Source organism: Trifolium pratense, linkage group LG1, assembly GCF_020283565.1.
Source record: "Trifolium pratense cultivar HEN17-A07 linkage group LG1, ARS_RC_1.1, whole genome shotgun sequence".
Lineage (NCBI taxonomy): Eukaryota > Viridiplantae > Streptophyta > Magnoliopsida > Fabales > Fabaceae > Trifolium > Trifolium pratense.
The window spans coordinates 19,804,523-19,817,137 of NC_060059.1; positions in this window are offsets into that span (position 1 = coordinate 19,804,523).

Below are 12,615 nucleotides of genomic sequence, written 5' to 3' on the forward strand. Positions count from 1 at the left end.
CAGAAAAATTGGTTGGACAATGGACGTTGAATAACGTCAGGTCAGGTTGGGAAGCAGAACATCCCCATTCCCATGCTAACCTTTGCTGACGCTGTCACTGTTTGTTTCTGCGTGAATCTATGATCTCCAATGTGTTACACTATCATTTTTACCACGTGACGTAATATATAGCCACTACCACTATTTTGTTATGAGGATTGGATTCTTCGATAGAGTAACATATTGGAAAATGATAACCGTAGGTCCCCTTGGTAAGAATGAAAAAAAATTGGGAATTATAGGAAGAGAATCTTAGAATTCACTATTGGGTTTAAGTCAATCCTATAAAATTGACGTGTAAGGTAATGATTATCTCCACTTTATAAACGATTAGAACTTGATAGTAGACGGCTCAGCGGATCGTGGATGATACTCTAATACCATCTTAGAATTGAGTATTAGGTCCAACTCAACCGGCTTGTAAGGTGAAGATTGTTTCACTTTATAAATACATATTCAGATCATCTCGCAACCGATGTGAGACTTCTTAAAAAAAAATATAAAAATAGAGAAATAAATTTGGATTAAGATTTATGGTGTGTTTTGTTTGAAGGAAAAAAACGAATGAGAAAAGAAAATTACGGAAATCAATAAATGAATTTGGATCAATTTTAGTCCAAATTCATTCATTATTTTCCATAATTTTTTGTCCTCCTTGTTTCTGTCAAACCAAACAAATCATTAGTTTAAGTTCATTTTTCTATTTTCGTATTTGTCTTTCTTTCTACTTTCTTTTTTCCCAACCAAACTAATCCTGTATGTATTTATTTCTTTTAATTTTTCAATTAATACAAAAGTACTACTACTAGTTGGTATTAGTATGATCCTAAAATACTTAACTACTTGTATATTCCGTCCGTCCTAAAATATAAGTAAAAGTTTGTCAAAAAAGTGAATGTATTTCGTTTAAATTTTTAACCAAATATAAAATTTTTTTTACTCATATTTTCTTGTTTATATTTTGAGACGTCCACGTAATTAGTGAAATTGAACAACAATATTTTTTTATTGAAAAAGAAACAGAGAAAGGCATGCTTTGGACTGATACATTGTAAGCTTTTCATGGTATAAATGTTGTTTACAAAATTACATACTCCTATGCACTGTTATTGGTTATGCGACCGTAATGCATGCGAGGGGGAGGGTAGATACGCTTCGTTCGGAGTTTAGTCTTTTTTTTTTTAAGTGGACCACTTAATCATTTCCAAATTGACATGCCTATGGGACGATGGAACCAAGATACTCCTATGGTGACATTTTTTATGTAGATGATCTCAGCCGTTCATCGTGTAGACTCTTTACCGTTAAAGTTAATCAAAAGTGATTTGTATGGCTCTGATGGAAGGTCCTATATCATTTGTGTGAGCTTGGAGTACTTTTCTATTTCTTTTTTCTTTTTTATTAACCATTTGGATCTCATTAAAAGGGGATCGGTAACCCAAAGTTCGGTCACAAGATAAATAAAATCTGATTAAAATAAATTTGCTATTAAAAATCAAATTCGAATTCTCCCGAACAAATCATCTTAGATGAAGTTCATTAACCACTTAAGTGCATTGTACTTGTCTATTTCTAATTATATGTAAAAGTGAGTCAACACAAATTAATGTACCATGTATTTGGTTAAACTTTTGACAAAATATACGTTGGGGAGTCTGAGAGAAACAATAGGATCAATGTTTCATGACCATAAGAGAGGGAGACACCACATTTCCACTAGGGTTGGGAACAGGCCAGGCCAGGCCAGGCCTTGACAGGCCTGAGCCTAGCCTACGATTTTTTTTCAGGCCTGAGCCTGGCCTGCGGCCTATCAAATGTTAATTTTTTTGGCCTGGCCTGAGCCTTTTAAAAGCCTGGCCTGGCCTTGTAGCCTGTTTAAAAGCCTGTGTTACATTAAAGCTCCTCTATATAGTTTTTTTAAATAGGCTAAACAGGCCTTAAAAAGTTCACATTTAAATTTTTATAATTTCTACAACATTAAGAAAAAGCTAATAATATGATTAACACAATAATTAAACACTAATAAAATAACAAATACGATTACGAAAAATAATAATAATTATAAATAATATTTTTTTTATAAGATATAAATAATAATATTATATAAATAATAATTATTATAAACAGGCCGGCCTATCAGGCTTTGTAGGCCTTTTTAGAAGCCTAAGCCTGGCCTATTTATGTAAACAGGCCGTTTTCAAAGCCTAAGCCTGACATTTTTAATAATCAGGCCAGGCCAGGCCAGGCTTATACAGGCCAGGCCGAAGGCCCCTGTAGGCCGCCTGGCCTATTCCCAATCCTAATTTCCACCCAAAACGTTTTTAAGGCATTATGTTAATGGGTATCTCACTTATAAACTCAACATTCTTCTCATTCATAGTTGACGTGGAACTTAACCACTCACACTTGAAACGCACCAATATATTCATTTTGTTGAGTGACTTTAACTTCTACCCCTCTATCTCACAATGAGTGAGTCAGTTGACTGCGTCATGCATGTCAATGCATAACTTTGACGATTAATATTTTTAATTGTATAATAGTAAAAATTATAAAAATATGATATTTCGAAAATACTCATCGAGATGAATCAACAACATCTTATATGTTATAATATTTGTTTTTATTTACTAGTAGAAAAATAGAGTCAAAGTAAGATATGTTAATAGTGTATATAGTCAAAATGGCCCACTCATTTTGGGACGGAGGGAGTAATAATTAGAAATAGTTATATATATAACAGAGGATTCACAATGGACTTCATATATACTACGCGGTATGAGATAATTTTGTAAAATAACTCAAATATTTTTTTCACACAACATTAACTAGAATTTTTAATTTGAGGGGACCCTTTTGTATCAAATGGTGTGTTCTTTTTTTTTTTTGGTGTGTTCTAATTACACAGCTGAATAAGGAAAGGGCTCTGTCACAGCACCAATTTTGAACATTTGGACTTTTCTGGACTCGATACTTTATAACCATATGATAGTGGGCTGAGCTCTGATGAATGGTCCTATATTATGATATGATTGTGCCAAACGTATGGCTTCTTTGTTCATGATTCTATCATTGTTTTAACAGTGTCGTAGTAGTATATATATCATAATTATTAGTAATCAAATGTAAATATATACTACTATGCAGAAAAAACTAGGAAAATATACAGAAAAAACTAGGAAAAAAAATGACGCACCATGATTGACTTCATTATTTGAGTGGATTTATGAATTAAACATGTCAAATTAGACATAATTGTATTTCATGAGTACGTATTTAATAAACTCAATTTTTAATTTGAGTTCAATTTCATACATGTAAGATGTAAGATAATTATTGTTAGATGACAAAATCAATTTTCTTAAATACTACATGTAGAGATATATGAGACACAACATTGATATGCATGACTCTTCAAACTCTTTTTAGAAGATTCATGCTCTCTAATGCTACGTAGGCAAAAATGTCAAATACTTGCTTGAGATAGCTTTGAGGACTGTCTTTCCTATAGTAAAATCCTCGGTAGTCAATCCACAACACATGCAAGTTTTCATTCCACCCACTTGTACAAGTGAAAATTCATAGACTGTCTCTCCAATGGGTCGGTCAAAAAATTCATAGACTCGTATCAAATTGAATTTCAAATAAATTTTGAGTTAGTTGGTTGGATTCACGATAATAATTGTAAGTGCTACTCTCTCTCGCACGATGTGCATTAAACTAAAGAATGCAGTTCCATTTAAGCAAAAAATTGACAAGTTTGAGATGCATAATTAGGATTAGGAGTATTATTCTGTATAAAGGTTCAAAGTTTGAGAGAATTTTGATTCCTGACAAATTGACACTCACGCTTGAGAATTGGAGAAAGCGCGAGCTATGTGTATGATAAAAGTTCATTTGCCTTTGGAATTAAGATATCAAAAGCTTATCTCATCTGACCATTATTCCACTCATATACTAATTAAGATACTAATTACATTCCCTCAACAAAAACAAAACAAATTATACATTTACCATTCCTTTAAAGGAAAATAAAATATATATATATATATATATATATATATACCCAGTCACAAAGTACACGGGTCGAAGCAATTTTGAAATGGAAATGATCATCATGTTCACTACCCTACAACTCAGTAAATGTGTGTGCCACCTTGTTGATATCATCAAAACAGCAAAATCCAAAAACCACGTACATAATTATTAGTTATATATGCTATGAAACTCAGAAACCCAACACGATACAGATATTGACCTGCCAACATTTGAATATACGTAATTTGAGAAAATAACAATTTATCATGATCATAAATATTGGTATTGTGTCGATTTTAGACACCAAGGTATATTCAACACTGAAATACGTCTAATTTAAGGAGTATTTATGCTTCGTAACTTATGCGCGTCATCTTTATGAATGAGTAGAATGACAAAATTACAATAGGCGCACTCACCACTGGAGTTGATGATGAGATAATGAAGTGTGAGAGAGCACGTGCATACAATTAATGTACTATCGGTCTTAATTATTGATCATGTACTATAATAATGTAACTGTGATGTCACAATTAGAGCACCAACACTCATGTTATATCTGAAATCTCTGCTTGTTTTTGCTTGTTAAACAAGGTGTCAGTTGCCAGAATAATAAATTAAATTACTACTAGTAACAAGTTAATTAAATGAATCATACTGTATTTTAAAAACTATTCACAATTAATATAATTTGACAAAGTACACTCAACTCAATAGGGCAATGACAATTTAAAGTTTATAATAGTACTCCTCTTAATTACTACTACTTCACCACTTCTTCCAATAATTTACTACACACGTAGTAGAATGGTACGCAGTGCAGAGAGTGCAGGACCTGACTCGGGTGAATTAAATTGTAGAGTAGTATAGTACCTATATAAGTAAAGTAAAATGTACAAAATATCATGTAATACATGTATATGTATAGTGAGCGAGTGTAGTGATATCATGGTTGGCGTAGGATTACTGCTAACCTTTGCCACATCGATGAGTATTTGGTGCATCCACGTGCATGCAATGCAAATAGAGTCTTCTCTGCTTATTTTCCTCCGTGCTTGCAGGCTTGTTCTTTCTATTTCCAGATGCTGAAATTAAGTCATTTTAAACTTATTAATACTATTATATGGAGCAAGCAAAATCTTTTTTGTTTTTGTCTCTGAACTCTTGTTATACACACGACAACGACACAACTTCAACCACATTAATAAGGGCTAAATAGTAATTTTGGTCCTAAATGTGTGAAGGGTTGTGTTATAAATAAATTGTATCAAAATTGCAAACATAAGTTATCTCAAGGTGTATTTTTTATTACTCCTTCTATTTTCTTACACATTCTCTTTTAAAATGAGTGTTATTTAATCACACAGATTAAAAATATAATGGTATTGTAGAAAGATAAACAATTTTGCTACGGATTATGTTAACGTGTTCTTTTAAGTCACATATTAAGACATATAAATATAAAAATATTCTTCTTTACATGTCACTGAGCACATGTTAGCATTTTTCTTTTACAAAACTAACTTTTTTTGTCAAGTAGTATTATAGTAGGCTAGAAATTTCACCTTTAAGAAGAATAAGTTAAATGTTCATAATTCAAACTTCGAATCATGTATATATAATGTAATGTTCCTACTAGAGCTATCAAAAATAGGTCGGGCTGATGGGTCGGCTTATTAGCCCACAATCGTGGATGAGCCTAAAAAAACATAGCCAAAATGCAATTAGGCCTTTTTGGACCAAACTCATGTAGTCTATATGATAATCGGGCTAAACCATTGGGCTTCAGACTGCCCTTTATAATCAAATTTATGTCATTTTTGTAAAAAAACATCAATATAAACATAAAAATATTATCATCTAATAGATAAATTACTATAAAAATATATTTAAATGTGTAAGCTTAACAAAAAGGGGTATATTTACCTAAAACTTAAAAAAAATAATTAAGTTTCTAATTTATTAATTTTATTCAATATTTTTTTTACATGAATCAATCTAGAGCTTAATTGATATTTAGTTTTGATGTAAAAATTATTTACACTTGCATCAAATTATATTTCTATAAAATTAATAATTTACGAGGAACTATTACGTAAAGGTGACATAAAAAAATTGAATAAAGAGAAAAAATAATAAAATGAAATGGAAATAATAAGTAGGTGTAGGTGGTTATGTACATATATATACTAATATGTGCTTCACTGTAAGACCCAAACCCATTATTTATATATTTCTACCTTTAGTAAAATCTTTTTCAAAATACGCGGCGGAAAATCAAAGTTTGTTATTATAAAAGTCATGGTTCGAGCATTACACTCTTCAATCAAAATAATATTAATGTAATTAATTAGTAAAAACAGTGTTTATACAAATCTTTGAATCAAATAATGTATTTATTGATTATACAAAACAACCTAGACAATAGACTTTATATACAATATAAAACCTTTTCCCGTGTCACAATCAGAGCAGAGCTTCACCGACGACTTGACATCGATAACCACAAAACCTGTGAATTTAGCTCCTACCTCGATGAAGAATTTAGCTCCTCGTCGTGCTCCGATCAGCCTCTATCTTCAACTTCATGGTTCTTGACTCCATTGTGTTGAAGATGTTGCAGCTGTACCCTTCGTTCTAGGACCAGGCCTTCGTTCTTGCTCAAAATCTCAGAAAATATGAACCAGTGCAGAAAATTTCGAACCCAGGTGCAGAAAATCAAGTTTTCTTATATAGGAATTGCAACCACGCCGCGCGTCAGATCCATCACGCCGCACGTGGTTGCTGATCTTCATCCTACGCCGTGCGTGATCAATGCTACGCCGCGCGTGGCACTAGTCAGAGAGCAATCCTTTCTTGATCAAAGCTTCACGCCGCGCGTGATCAGAGTGAAAACTTGGGCTCTCTGAGACCCTCATCACGCGGCGCGTGATGGGCTACGCCCCTAGTGTAGTTCAAATGAGATTTTTCCTGCTTATTTTCCTGCTTTCTTGTGTATCAAGTAATCTTGTTTCCGAGTCGATTTTCTCTTGATTTATTGCTTAAAAACTCTAAAATAAGTCTAATGTTCCTCAAATAAGCATGGATTATGAGAGTGTGACGATACGTCATCAGTAATCCTCAATTTACAAGTTAAATCCAAGTTAAAATCCTTTCAACCATAGTCCTTAAAAGAAAGCCGCTTGTGTTTTGTAATGACTAACAAACAAAACAACACATGCGCCCAAATATATTTGAGTTGGGGAAAGTATTACATATTTACCGCGTTAACACGGTAATTATTATCAATCGTTTGATAAAAAATAAATGTCTGAGATTAAAACAGTGTTCAAAATTATTCTGATCAATCAGAATTGTCTAATAGCTTTTAGACGGTCGAAGGAATTACAAAAGACAATTCAAATTCTATGAATAGGAGTTGTGTGCACTGTTCATATAAGAGTTGTTCCATGTTGAATTATAGTGAAAATGTTTCAAAATTAATAAAAGGTTTGATTTACAGAAAAATTAATTGAAGGTTAATTAGTAAACGCTTTATATATTTATATTTTGGGCTTTGTTAAAGAATATTTTCGGGATAGTCTTTAAATATTTTAAATAGTACAATAGGTTTTTATGAAATTTTTATAAAAATGTGTAAAGTTAATATATTAAAAATTAAAATATTTAATTTTTGAATAAATAATTTATTTAAAATGAAATTTAAAAAGTTTTGCAAGAGAGAGCACTCGTTAGCATTTTGTGTATATTTTTTTCTTTGTTTTGTTAAGGTGTGTTAAACTGTTTGTTGGTCTGTTTGGCGACTCGTGATGCTCAGATTTGACAGTGACAAACAAACTGAGAAGATTTGACAATGACAACCACTTAATTACTTTATTGTATTAGAGAAGTCAAACGTTTGATCTAGATAGTGTTTGTGTTTGTTTGTGTAGAACGTACCAAATCAGTGTTTTGTAGTAATTCCTTAATTTCTTAATTAGTTAAATTAATTGAGCAAAGAATATAGCTAGATATATAGTGTTTGTGTTACTAATAGAACAATTATAATTTTTTGCTATGAATTTTATGATAAGATATACAGGTAAAATTGTTTTGGTAGCTAGAAGGCAAGAAAAACTACTTAACATTTCGTGGATGCACATTTTGTCTCTAATTTTTGACATTTGCGTGATATGCAAATCCGTTACCTGAAATAATTTTTTTGAAAAGAATATGTACAAAATTTACAAATATAAGTGATTTTCATTAAAATACTATAATTTTTGTAAAATTTTTTTTTTATTGACAGATGAAATGACAAAACTATCAAAAACTCACATATATAAAGTGGAGTGTATCAAGCATAATTAGTATTTAATTATTATCATTATTATTTTAGGATTTGTATAAAGTCTATAGAGTCAATCACCTTAATTGTTGGAGATATTTGTTCCTTAATTTACTCCAATTAGGTTACTATACTTGTGTATATATACACCTCTTGTAAACTCTCAAAAGTAATGCAATATACAACTTTATTCATTCCTTTATATGGTATCAGTTGGTAACGTTCCAGCCCTACCCTGTTAAACCAGAAAACGCCGTTTTTTCTCCGTTTGCCGTAACACTTTGCCTCCCATGGCTTCCGATGGCTCTCGCTCCATAGCTAACCCCTATGAACCCTCCAAACCCTTTGCGTGTATCACCCTCAGCGGTGTCACCAAGCTTCTCCCTACCAATTACCTCAATTGGAAACTCCAGGTAGAAGCCTTCCTTGATGGTTTTGATCTACTCAAATACACTGATGGATCGTTCCCTGCGCCGACAGCAACGATCACCACCACCGCAACGCCTCCGGTAACATCACCAAACCCTGCTTTTCAAACATGGCGTCGCCAGGATCGCCTCATCTATGGTGCCATCCTCACCACTCTTTCCGACGAGGTGGCCTCCTTGGTGTCCCAGACGAAGACCTCGCACGACCTCTGGGAGCTTTTCAAGAACACCTATGCCAAAGCCTCCCGCAGTCACCTTAAACAACTCAAGGAACGTCTTCGGATGGCCTCGAAAGGTACTCAATCCATCACGACCTACATGCACTCTCTGAAGCAAACTGCTGATCTCCTCGCCTCTCTCGGATCTGCTGTCTCCGTCGAGGACATGACCGACCATGTCTTGCGCGGCCTTGATGACGGTTACCGAGCAGTCATTGATGGGGTCAACGCAAGGGACACTCCAATCACCTTTGATGATCTCCTCGAAAAGCTCCTCATCCAGGAACTCTCTCTTGCTGCTGCTCAACGCCAATCACCTGCTCCTGTTACTGCGCTGCACGCTCAGGCAAGGTCGACCAACAACAAGCCTCGACTCAGTCAGGCACCTGCACCGACCAACCAACGCCCAGGTGATCGCAAACCATTCCTTGGTCGATGTCAATGGTGCAACACCAAGGGACACGTCCTCGCTGACTGCCAACTCTTTCGGACCCAACACCCCAGCGTCCCCGCACCTCCTCGTTCTTCTCCGAGCACCACTGGCCAGGCCCAGGCCCACACCGCTACTGCTGGCACATCCTCGCCTGGTTTTTTGCTCGACAGTGGAGCAACACATCATGTGACCAACGACCTTACAAATCTGGCACTTCACCATCCATACACTGGCCCCGACTCCCTCTTCATGGGGAATGGTTCAGGTTTAAACATCTCTCACTCTGGAACACTTTTAATTAATGATTTATCCTTGTCTAATGCTCTTTATGTTCCCTCCATGAAACAACAAATCATTTCTGTTTCTCAACTCACCAAACAAACTAACTCTGCCGTTGTTTTCTTACCAAACTCTTTTTATGTCATGGACTTGCAGACACGCCAAACAACCCATAAAGGCTCATGTGTGAATGGACTTTATCTGTTGCCCACGACCTCACCTTCCGCCCACACCGTCCAAGTGGAATCCTCTGCTTCCTGGCATCACAAGCTTGGACACCCTTCAACTTCCATCTTTAAATTTATTCAACATCATTTTTCTTTAGGTTCAAATAAATTTCCGCAATCAGATTGTAATTCATGCCAAATTAATAAAAGTCATAAACTTCCTTTTCATGAATCTACTCTTACATCTACTTATCCATTAGAAATAATTTTTTCTGATGTATGGACTTCCCCTGTTTTATCTATTGATGGTCTTCGTTACTATTGTTTGTTTGTTGATCATTATACTCGCTATATATGGCTATATCCCATGAAACTAAAATCTGATGTGCAATCTATTTTTCCCAAATTTAAAACACTAGTTGAAAACTTCTACCAACACAAAATAAAAGTCCTATACACTGACAATGGTGGCGAATACATTGGTCTTCGTTCCTTTCTAAGTACTCATGGCATAAGTCACCACACCACTCCCCCTCATACACCCGAACACAATGGCATCTCTGAACGGCGGAATCGGCACATTGCCGAAACCGGTCTCTCCCTCCTTCACCACGCTGGCCTTCCCCTCACCTACTGGCCTCACGCCATGACCACTGCAGCCTACCTCATTAACCGTCTCCCTACCCCAATCCTCGGGCACCAATCACCTTACTCTAAACTCATCCGCATTAGTCCGGATTATCATAAATTAAAATGTTTTGGATGTTTGTGTTTTCCCTGGATTAAACCTTATGCAAACCATAAACTTGCTCCAAAGTCTACTATGTGTGTTTTTGTAGGTTACTCAGCTGATCAACATGCATATCTATGCCTCGATCCTTCAACTGGACGGATTTACACCTCTCGCCATGTCAAGTTCGTCGAAACTGAATTCCCCTTCCGTTCACTGGTGGCCCAACCGATCACGTCCACGACCTCACAGACTGGTCCACTCCAACTGCCCGTCTTGCCGACCATCGCTCCACCTACTGCGAGCACCAATCCCACATCCCCGGATACCTCACTTGTTGAGCCTCCCTCCCCGTCTGGCATTTCCTCCCCGACCACATCCCAATCCTCGTCCTCAAATACAACGAGCAATGAAACGACCAGTGATGAATCCTCATCAGTCGCTATTTTAGAGTCTTTTTAATTAAGTTTTAATTAAATTTTATTGGTTTAGTATTTAATTTAAAGTCATTTTTAATAACTTGTGTTTTTATTTATTTATTAAGTCAATTATATATTTTTCTCTATTAATATGATATTTTATGTAGATCTTATTTTCTTTGTTCACTTAAACAGGTTGATGATTGAGTGAAATTATTGATCAATTGTCTAGAAGTAAAAAGTATCCTAATAATATTAAGTGTAGAGTTGGTCTTAATAGAAAAGAAAGCATCGGATTGCCAAGTAAAAAAAAAAGCACGTGGGCCTTAAGTTGTTGTTGTTGACCCGAGAGAAAAATAATAGAAACCATTAGGTTTCTTTGGGTTTTTAAGAAAAAGGTAACAACACATCACGAAGGAAGGAACACGCAGCAAGGCTGGAACAGAAGGAAAAGGGGGGATCAAGAGGCACGCATCACGAACGAAAGAGAAAACGGAGGAACAGTGCACAAGATGGAGAATGAAAATAGCATCACGAGGAATTGAAATATGGCTGCAGGCTTGTGACTCATTTTAGTTCTTTGGTTCAATTTTCTTCTTCCCTTTGTTTCTTTATTTTACTATGTGTAACTAATTCTCATGATTGGTCCTTAGGGGATTTTGATTATTATTTCTTTTGAACTATGTGATTCTCATTTGAATTGATATATGAATTACGAAATTAGTTTCTTTGATTATTCCTTATGCTTAATGCTTTATATGAATTAGCTACTTATATGATGAATTCAATGATTTATTTTACTATGACGATAGGAATGAATCATCGATCTAGGAATAATTGATCGATTAACTTTCACTTAAGACATTTTGGATTGTTAATTGAGATTTTATAGATTAAAGTTGGTAACATAATCCTCTCCCTTGATCATCGTGACCCCCCTTCCCCCTTTCAGCCAACATTGCTCCCACAACCACAAACGACCTCTCCCCCCACAACGACCACTGAACCCCATGGCGGTGGGATCATCACCCGGTCCAAAAACAACATCGTCAAACCCATCCACAAACTCAACCTCCATGTCTGTCCCTCATCCCCGATGGAACCTAGTACTATTACCCAAGCCCTTCGTGATCCGGACTGGCGTTCCGCCATGTTGGCTGAATTTGATGCCCTACATCGCAACAACACCTGGGAACTCGTTGGTCGTTCCTCTGCTCAAAATTTGGTTGGTTGTAAGTGGGTCTTTCGCATCAAGAGAAATCCAGATGGGTCCATTGATAGGTACAAGGCTCGATTGGTCGCTAAGGGTTTCCATCAACGCCCTGGTTGTGACTACACAGAAACATTTAGCCCCGTCGTCAAACCAGTGACAATTCGGATCATCCTCGCCTTGGCAGTTCGACAAGGATGGTCCGTCCGCCAGCTTGATGTTAACAATGCCTTTCTTCAAGGGACGCTCAACGAGGAGGTCTACATGGCTCAACCACCTGGCTTTGTTAACAAAAGCTTCCCTGATCATGTCTGTCGCCTAAAGAAG